The sequence below is a fragment of the Aedes aegypti genome, chromosome 2, assembly GCF_002204515.2.
Source record: "Aedes aegypti strain LVP_AGWG chromosome 2, AaegL5.0 Primary Assembly, whole genome shotgun sequence".
In the NCBI taxonomy this organism is placed as follows: Eukaryota; Metazoa; Arthropoda; class Insecta; order Diptera; family Culicidae; genus Aedes; species Aedes aegypti.
Genome location: NC_035108.1, coordinates 186947310 through 186958433, shown reverse-complemented (window position 1 = coordinate 186958433; position 11124 = coordinate 186947310).

The window sequence follows — 11124 nt, the reverse complement described above, 5'->3', positions numbered from 1 at the left end:
TGTACAATATCATATCTAGTTACACCTCAGAGACTCAACAATACGTGTTTTATCTTGTGGTTAAAACGGATCAACCCCTGATTTGTCCGCATAAAAGCGTTGTCAAGGAATGACCTTAGGGCATCTTATGTGCTCTGCTCTCCTTTTTAATCTAAATCGATGCGCAGCAGATTCCTGGCTGCACAAAGATCATAAAAAAGAAGAAAACTTACAAAAAGCTAGTTGTCACATCTTGCCTTAGTTACATGTACAACATATTTTATGCAATTTCTGAAAATTGCTGCGACTAGAATTTTCAAACTTAGATTGGGATAATGGACTAGATTCACGCATCCTTCGACAGACAAGAGTTGCTCTGGCCACGTCCTAGCAACAGCTGGAAATTTTGATCAGTTGAATACTTACCTAAGACCTCTGCGTTTTCTTATGGCATCATAAAATGTTCGATGTGAATGTGGCAGACATATATGTACGTTCTGTCAATGATCAGTTTTTTTTGTTATAAGGGATAGATAAGATGAATTGCACTCAATTCCGTCGCATAAGTGGAAGCGGTAACCTTTAGGACAAAGATGAAATATAGACGTTGTAGTCAGTGAAGCTCAATCTGGGTACCTCTTCTAGTACTAAACTTGTTACCGTAAAACGGGGTCTCTTTGAAAATGCGGGTAACTTGATAGTGCCTTACCCACCTCAAACTAAACGAAATATCATAAATTCTGCTATTCAATTAAGCAAAACGAATGTAAAACTAAAGAATATTAGTATGACACTTCATGTAAAAGCTGTTTTCATTTGAATCGAGAACATTTAAGGCTTTATATTCGAATATTAAAAATTGTTACGATTTTCGCATTTTTAAAACCCCTGCAAACAATCTGTTTTACGATCACTATTTGATGTAGTTTTGAATAGTTGGTCACTTATCTTTGACAGCCTAGTTATCATTGAACTTGAATATGGTCTCAAATCTCTTAGTGAAAAGCATTTTCACAAACTGGGACCATTTTTGTAATCTAAGTCAGAAATTTACATATAACGTTAAACGCCTAGAGGTATGCAATGCCCTACAAATGTTACGTAATTCATTCAATTTTGTTCGATTATCAAAGTTACCCCAAAACAGAAAACCGACTTTCGATTATATGAAAAACTATATATCCATTCAAAATAAATCGTTTGGAAAACTATCAACTGCAATCGATAGTTAGGATGCCAGTACTTGTATTAAAAATATAAATTGTAATTATTTGAAACCGCATGCATAAGTATTCAAGTTTTCATCGAAAAAACTATCAAAGTTACCCCGTTTTACGGTACCGAAGTTTGGCCGATGACAGTATACTTTTCTCAGCACTCTAGCTCTCGCTCAAGTAACTTATGAGCCATGAATATTTTGGCAACGGAAAGAGACGGGATAGAGTTGATCCTCCCCATCATTATCTTTTATATCTTCTTCTTTCTGGCGTTACGTCCCAACTGGGACAAAGCCTGCTTCTCAGATTAGTTTTCTTATGAGCACTTCCACAGTTTTTAACTGAGAGCTTTCTTTGCCGATTGACCATTTTTGCATGTGTATATCGTGTGGCAGGTACGAAGATACTCTATGCCCTGGGAATCGAGAAAATTTCCTTTACGAAAAGATCCTCGACCAGCGGGATTCGAACCCACGACCCTCAGCATGGTCATGCTGAATAGCTGCGCGTTTACCGCTACGGCTATCTGGGCCCCTTATCTTTTATATCTCATACTCGATAGCATTTCACAGATTATAGCAAACAACTAGTAATTAGGACCTGCTCAAGGAGGTAGAGGGAGAGGTCCAGCAAAGCTTAGCAATCTATCGCAAATTTCGAAATGTTAAAATCGTGGAAAAAGGAAAAGGACTGAAATGGATGACCGAACCGTTGATACAGGATGTTCAAACGCCGCACACGTTCCCATCCCAAATGTGATGTGATCAAATCTTAAATTTTGAGTAGACACGCACCCTTACTCTATATTGTTACTCGCGGGTCAGAGGGACCCGTTTGTATCTCTGTATGCCGGCAAGCTAGGGCCTGTGTCCTTTCTCTCAGAGTCGGCGTATTTTGGCTATTCAGGAGTTCTTTCCTTCGCAATTAATCTGAATGAAGTGGAAATTATCATTCAACCTTTTATTTCTTGACTTACATGTATGTGTGTCTGTATAGTGTGTCGTTGAGCCGGCCTTTTGGTGATGATGCTCTGCTCTCGATGGGGTCTGCCAAATGAGGGGGGGTTACTTGTTGCTGGGAATGGAGACTAGGTGGATTCCGATCAAATCGGCAGGAAAGTCCTGCTGGGGTGGTTTTCCGCGACGCTTTGGATGGTTGGTCCCAATAGCATGCAGAGAGGGATTCAACGTGCAATTGCTTGGGGTTACCTGCCACAACCACCTGGTATATCCTCACAATCCGGCGATCTGTATCTATGGGCGTTCTCGAAAGGATCGAAGGATTCATCCGACCTCTAAAACCCACAGATTTCGCAAACTGGAGTCTCCGGATAATTCGGACCGTAGATAACCAATTCGCTCTGGTACTTCACGTGGTCGTGGGTGAAAACTTGCACCCTTGGGTCCTGATAGGAACAAGAATTCCACAATACGGCTTCATTAGAGACCTGGGCTATTTTAGTTTCTATGTTCATACCTGATTCGCTTGCAGTAGACTATAAGTCAAAATTCCACTATATCACGGCTTTGCTTTTATCGTAACGAAATAGATTCCGACTCGCTCAAGAGGTAAAGTGGAAAGAATCTTTGGCTTATCAAGCAATAGACAGGTACCTCTCATTTACCCCAATTCAGCATGTTTGTCTCATTTTCTCTCCTTGGTCCCTTTAATTGTATGTGGCAGCCCGTTTTGCTGTTTAGCAGTGAGTACGAGGGGTATAGTGTTATGTAAGAGTGTTTTAACAAATTTTGTTCCTAGATTCGTCTTTTTGAACTTTTGAGTGTGCATGATTTTAAGTTATTTATTTATTACAACTTTTCAATGTATTTTAAATCAATTTTAAACATTTATTTTACTATTACTATACTATTAAGTATTAAATTATAAGATAAACACCTATTTACACAGCAAACATGGGATTTAAGCTCTTGACGGTAACAATATAGAGACCAAAAGATTAACCCGTTAACGCCCAAGGTATCTCACAATTTCAATTCAGCTCCGTTTTTGTTATTCATAGTCGTACTCCCATAAATTTTTTATTTTTATTTTATTTAGTTGGTATTACATCAATCAATTTGATAAAACCTCGTTAACGATGTTACGCCAATTTACTCGGTCCATGGCTGTGTCTCTCCAACTTCGATTTTGGCCCACGTTCTCCAGATCTTGTTGCACCTGATCAAGCCACCTCGCTCGCTGTGCTCCTCGCCTTCTTGTACCAACCGGATTCGACGCGAACACCATTTTTGCAGGATTGTTGTCCGGTAGTCTTGCAACATGCCCTGCCCAGCGCACCCTTCCGGCTTTCGCAACCTTCTGGATACTGGGTTCGCCGAAGAGCCTAGCAAGCTCGTGGTTCATTCTCCGCCGCCACACACCGTTTTCCTGTACTCCGCCAAAGATCGTCCTAAGCACCCTTCGTTCGAACACTCCAAGTGCTTGCAGGTCCTCTTCCAGCATGGTCCATGCTTCATGTCCATAGAGGACCACCGGCCTTATAAGCGTTTTGTACATGGTACATTTGGTGCGAGGGTGAATCTTTCTCGACCGCAGCTTCTTCTGGAGCCCATAGTAGGCGCGACTTCCACTGATGATGCGTCTCCGTATTTCACGACTAACGTTGTTATCAGCCGTTAACAAGGATCCGAGGTAGACGAACTCATCAACCACCTCAAAAGTATCCCCGTCTATCGTAACACTGCTTCCCAGGCGGGCTCTGTCGCGCTCGGTTCCGCCTATCAGCATGTACTTTGTTTTTGACGCATTCACCATCAGGCCGACTTTTGTCGCTTCACGTTTCAGGCGGGTGTACAGATCTGCCACCGTTCCAAATGTTCTGCCGACAATATCCATATCATCCGCGAAGCAAACAAATTGGCTGGATCTTGTGAAAATCATACCTCGGTTATTGAACCCGGCTCTCCGCATGACACCTTCTAGCGCGATGTTGAACAGCAGGCACGAAAGTCCATCACCCTGTCGAAGTCCCCGGCGAGATTCGAACGAACTGGAATGTTCACCCGAAATCTTCACGCTATTCTGCACACCATCAATCGTTGCTCTTATTAGTCTTGTGAGCTTCCCGGGAAAGCTGTACTCGTCCATGATTTTCCATAGCTCTTCGCGGTCGATGCTATCATAAGCCGCTTTGAAATCGATGAACAAGTGATGCGTTGGGACTTGGTATTCACGGCATTTCTGGAGGATTTGCCGTACAGTGAAGATTTGGTCCGTTGTCGAGCGGCCGTTGATGAAACCAGCTTGATAACTTCCCACAAACTCATTTGTTATTGGTGATAATAATCTGGGATAGCACTTTGTAGGCGGCATTCAGGATAGTGATCGCACGATAGTTTTCACATTCCAGTTTGTCGCCCTTCTTGTAGATGGGGCATATGACCCCTTGCTTCCACTCCTCCGGCAGCTGTTCCGTTTCCCAGATTCTGACAATAAGCCGGTGCAGACAGGCTGCCAACCTCTCCGGGCCCAGTTTGATGAGTTCAGCTCCAATACCATCCTTACCAGCGGCCTTGTTATTCTTGAGCTGGTTGATGGCATCCTTAACTTCCCTCAATGTGGGGGCAGGTTGGTTTCCTTCATCCGCCGTGCTGACGTAGCTACTTCCTCCGCTGTCGTGACCCTCGGCGCCTGTGTTCTCCGTGCCATTCAGGTGTTCATCGTAGTGCTGCCTCCACCTTTCAATCACCTCACGTCCGTCCGTCAAGATGCTTCCGTCCTTATCGTCCTTATTTTATGTTGCTCCAGCAGTCCTCAAGAGGGGCTTCGTCAAGCTCGCCCTCTTCCGGCAACGCTACCTCGAGATGCTGCACGTATGCGGCAGCGATGTTCGGTTGGGCCAGTCGCGCTAGGTTATACCGAGGCGGGCGTCGATACCGTACATTGTTAATGACGGATAGTTTTTGGCGCAGTTTCACCATCACCAGGTAGTGGTCGGAGTCAATGTTAGCGCCACGATAGGTTCTGACGTCGGTAATATCGGAGAAGTGCCGTCCATCGATCAAAACGTGGTCGATTTGTGATTCCGTCTGCAGTGGTGATCTCCAGGTGTATCGATACGGGAGGCTGTGCTGGAAGTAGGTGCTGCGAATGGCCATGTTCTTGGAGGCGGCAAAATCGTACTCCCATAAAATAAACCTTATTTCACCAAAAAAATTCAAGTCTATGGTGGGTATCCAAAAACATTCTTGAAAGTGTGTCGTCCATATCTAGTTGTTCTATAAGTTTATTTTCGAGATTAATTAAATATATTTTCATGCTCTTCGACCCATTACAATGTAAACAAGTTGAAAAAAACTGCAGGTGAGGGACAATTCATAAATTACGTCACGTACAGAAGAGGAAGGAGGGGGTTACAAGGAAACATGACGACCCATATAAAAATTGGAATCCATACAAGAAGTGTGATATAGAGGAAAATTGAGGAGGATGAATATGGCAAAACTTTGCGTGGCGTAATTTATGAACGTACCCTAATAAAGAAATAGCAACATAAAGAATAAAAAATTCAGAGGCGAAAGATGCATGCCAGAACTAAATAATTTAGGGCCAATTTCTTCACCTTCGCTTAAGCCGTAAACCACGTTTACCCATACGATTAAACCAGGTTTAAGGCCTAAGCGGTGGTGAAGAAACCGCTTATTAGTGACTTCAATTCAATTTTCTGCTCTACCACGTAAGTAAGATACAGACATACGTACATTTCTATACATGTACATGTACAATTATGTACATTTACACAATTTAGCTTAGCTTAGCTTAGCTTAGACTGACTACACATATCAATGGTTGCTATTCCGTGATTGACCGAAGTCAGTGAAAATGCACAAAGAATCAACTAGAAGATCGGCTGGGATTGGCCATGATATTCTTCAGTGTGCTTAATTCAGTGCCTCTATTTATACATGGTCAATAACGGCGCCGGCCACGTCCTTGCAGTCAGGTGGGATTGGGGGAAGGAATGTTAGTGTGTAACCTTTGCTATTTGGAGACCGTGTTTGCCTCTGCATCTCCACAAAGGTTACTGGGAGGGATGTTTGTTAATGGGGAGGATCGTTGGGTCACAGGATTCACTTTGATAAGCGATTAGACCATGATAAATAAATATTGGTGAGATATAAACATGCTTATATGTAAATATAATATTTTCATTTGATATGAACAATACCTATGTAGAGAAAAATTATGCCGACACTTGACGTGACGAACCTTTCAAAGTTTGTTGAATAAAGTGAACCTTTCGCAAGTCTACACTGGTAGTGTTGAACCATTCAAAGTTTTTTTTAATTACAAAAATAAAAATAAAGAGAAAAAGGTGTTTTGAAAAAAAAAAAAATTAGACATAAATAATTTATGAATCAGAGTTTATGTCGACACTCACAGTGACGAACCTTTCATTGTTTTTTGAAAAATCATATTTACGTCTCACCATTGTAATGATTAAAGGTGCAGTCATACATATTTTAAAGATTAGAAATAGTAGCATGAAACGAGCTCACCAATTGAACCGTTATCCTTGAGCAGCAACAATCCATTTTCAGCTTCACTCGTTTGCTCGGCTAAATAAAAGCACTCAGAGAAAATAGGCGCGTCACCCGAGAGGGAAAACAACTGACGACTGTTCGGGCTTTCTTGACGCACTGCCCAGGAGCAAGCGTCAACGTCGAAAGATCAAAAAAGAACTAATCGAACGCGGCACTTTTTCACTTTACTCGACCGATGCGCGACATGTTTGATCCTGCCCTCATCGCTGGCTCCCGCAGGAGCAAGTGTCAAGGTCGAAGGATCAAACACAACTAAGCGATCGCGGTTTTTTTTCACTTTCACTCGACCGACGCGCGACATGTTTGATTCTGCCCTCATTGCCGGCTCCCTCAGTAGCAAGCGTCAAGGTCGAAAGATCAAACACAACTAAATGATCACGCCACTTTTTCACTTTCACTCGACCGACGCGCGACATGTTTGATCCTGCCCTCATCGCCGGCCCCCGCAGGAGCAAGCGTCAAGGTCGAAGGATCAAACACAAACTACAATTATGTACATTTACACAATTTATACCAAAATCAAAATAAAATCTTACATCAAATATTTTGATTATAAAAAAAGCTTCAGATGTTTTAGAATAGTCTCCAAGAAGATTCTATAAAACTTGTCAGCTGATAATGAAAACATAACTATCAAAAATTTTTTCTAGGTCAAGTTATTAGTATACGATGTGGCTCGGATCTGATAGCGATCGAAATATATACTTGGCAATATCAGAATTTCGTTAGTGTTAATCCAAATTTAGTCCTTCAGTCCAATGACAGTCAAATATTGGACTCCAACTATTACATGCTTTACAGACGTGAATATTTGAAGCCAACATTATTCGTCTATAACGTTGAAGTTACTGCATCACTGATGCATATGGTCTTATCCACCGAAAGAACCGAATCCACGCGGTCCAAGATTTTTGACACTAGAGCGGGCCATAATACCTGGGGAGCATACGTAAGCCGACCGTAAGCGTGCCCACTCAAATGTCACAATTCTTGGAATGAGTGAGTTCAGCAAGGAAGGCTCTTTACTGCTACCTCAACGTGTCGCTGGTTCTAAAAAGTAAACAATCATACAAAATTACGACCAAACAATAATGGTGAAGGCGTAATCAATTTTCTCGAAAACATTCATTTTACTCTCATTTGACAGCCGCCCTTCACCCTTGGAGTTCAGTTCATGGATGGATAAGTCAATTTGTTGTTTTTTATCGTTCTTCACTCCCTTCAAAAGATCATTTTCTTCATTCGACGGCTAGAAAACATGTATTTTCTTTTTTAGCCTTCAATTAATGGTGCCAAGGTTCATCTTAAAATATAAGGAGCATTGCATCCGAAATAAGCGATTGTTGCTCGAACCGATAGTAAGTATCCATTGTTTTGATCCAGGCAGACCAATTTCTTATTGGTTGTTTCCTTGATGTTTCGCACATAAAAGCAATTCCCAGCTAAAATGTTTTTTTTTGTGAGAATATATCCTTTAGTTGATTATCGTTTTCGAAGATACCAAATTTTTCATCACTGGACTTCAATATAGGCGAATAAAATATTTGCCGACTAGCGCCATCATGAGAATGACTTCCGAACTGAGAAGGTTTTAGGCGAATAGCTTTCTTTGGATGCAGTCAGTGGACTGATGTATAAGCGAATAAAATGTGTGCCCAGTTAGTCCATTCAGGTGATTTCCGAAGTAACAAGTTTCCAGGCGAATAGGTCTCATTTAGTTCTTCAACTTTGTCAAAAACACTAACTTTGTATCCAATCACTGGATTGAGATATAAGCAAATAATATGTTTGTCTAATAGCGCCATCTTGGGAGAGTTTTCAAAACTACTATGTTTCTGGGTGAATAGATCCCATTTAGTTGAATATTGTATTTTTTGGAAAAATCCAGAATGCAATCGCAGCTCAGTTTGGAGCTGCGAACTTATTTACACAGTGAGAGAAAATTGCACAGAACAAAGTATAAAAACTCTTCTGATTCCTTACTCAACTAGCAGCAAAATAAATGATAATTCACATTGCTTATTAATAATCATTGCCATATTAGAGTAATGCACATTAGAATTGATGAAAATAAAACTGTTTTCAATCAAATTTCGACAGGCGGAATATCAATTTTACAAGCTGTAGAACATTTCATTGAAGTTCGTCAATAATGACTAAGTGTGTAAGAGGTCAGTTTAGCCGTTTATTTACATCTGTTAAAGCCGCCAAGAGTAATCACAGCCGCCGTCCCATAGTTTCGACTTTGACGTTAGCTTCGCATCCTGAAATCTTCGCATTTCATGAGCAGGCGCGAATACGGTTTGGTGCTGCGAAGCCAATACTTTTGTTGAAGACACCAATTTCGAATCTCATCACTGGACTGATATAAAAATAAATAAAATATTTTACCACTAGCGCCACCTTGTGAGTGGTTTCCGAAGTAATAAGGTTTTAGGCGAATAGGAGTTTAGTTAGTTCAACATTGTCCAAGACACAAACTTTGTAGCTAATCACATGACTGAGATATTAACAAATAAAATCTTTGCCCACTAGCGCCATCTTGTGAGTGTTATAAGGTTTTATGTGACTAAGAATCATTTAGTTGTTCAACATTGTCGAAGACACCAATTTTTTATCTCATAAGAGAACTGAGATGCAAGAGAATACAATATTTACCCACTGGCGCCATCTAGTGAATGTTTTCCGGGCGAATAGATCTCATTCAGTTGAACACATTTGTCAAAGACGCCAATGAGGGATTCCACGGAGGCATGCAAGTCGATTCTGATCGACCATTTCAAAAATATCTGAAACTTTGCACAGTTTTTCAGTTCCATCTAAATCGTCATTTTTCGATATCAAATCTTCAAGTTGAGTCACAACTAACTTTTCAAAAGGGTGTATGTGAAAATGGTTCAAAAATATTCAAAAAGCTGCACAGCAAAAACGGTTCGTTCGATTGTTAGACAACTAAACAAACAAAGTTAGACAACTAAATAAAGATTCCAAAAAAAATACACAGTAAAAAATATTTTTTTTTGCATTTTTTTTTTTTTAATTTCTTTATTAACGAGAATTTTAACTTATATATATATATTTTTTTTTTTTTTTTTTTTTTTTTTTTTTTTTTTTTTTTTTTTTTTTTTTTTTCATTAAAAAACATCATTTTTGTCACAAAAACTTAAATATCTCAAAACCCTATCGGAATACCAACGTAATTTTTTGAGGGAAAACGTTCCATTATATTAGCTATCTACCATAAAAATTTGGTGATGGTAAGCCAAAAAAAAGTTATGACATTTCAAATATTTCACAAATTTGACACTTAGTGAAATTTTTTTTTTTCATTGTTAATTTTGTTTAGGACCGCAGTTTGTTGCTGAATTGTTTGTTAAGGGTACCACATGAGGTTAACAAGTTGTTTTCATGATATTTTATTTAATTATTCATAACTATCATAGCATCTATTAGAAAGTTAGACGCGATCCAGTGTTGTGATCTAAAGTCTTGATAGTGTCATATTTTTTATTGTACGTAACTGAAGAAAAAATCTCTCAATAGTGTTGAAACCTTTTGATAAAAGAAACCTATAAGAAATCTAATATTGAAGACAAAAGCTACAAAAAAAGTTTTCTATACAGGTATACGACTAGTTTACCTGCAAAAAGTTTACCTCGTAGAGAACAAGGCGGGTCTATACCCAGGTGATCTAGTATACGTAAAGCAGGTCGGTTTTCTCGGCGCTGGTTTTCTCCACGAAGTTAAAATCTGATTACACCTGGGTATAGACCCGCCTTGGTAGAGAATAGACTTTGTTAATCATATTTGGGAGAAAGCGAGTAACTTCAACAACATCAAAAACCATGATAGGTACATACCATGAACATACTCACGAAAAAGCTAAAAATATACTACCACTATGGTTATAAAAGATTTAATTGTAAAATTTTTCTTCAGTCAAGCAAACGACACCAAACTAGTCAGTAAAATCTTAAAAGTGATTTTGTTTATTAAAATCTAACGAGCAACATGAGTAGTCGCTTTCTCAACTGTTGCAGGCCGTTTGCAGAAAAAAAGTGTTCGAAAGAGCTACGAAATCTCACCGAAAGCACCATAGTTAAACTGAAAGCGGCTGGTTATGCTCCAATGTCTACATTGAATACAAATTTACGCATTTGTACGTCCTGCCGTTTAAACGTTGACAAACGGGCAATCTGTACATCATCGGTGGATCAGGTTGCAGGAAGTTCGAAAACAACAACAACTGAGGAATTACTAGATGCACCGACAACAACTGAGGAGTTACCAGAAGTACCAAGTGCAGATAGTCTTGCCACGGTACCATCAGCGACATCTGTTTCAACAAATCAATCAGAAGATGA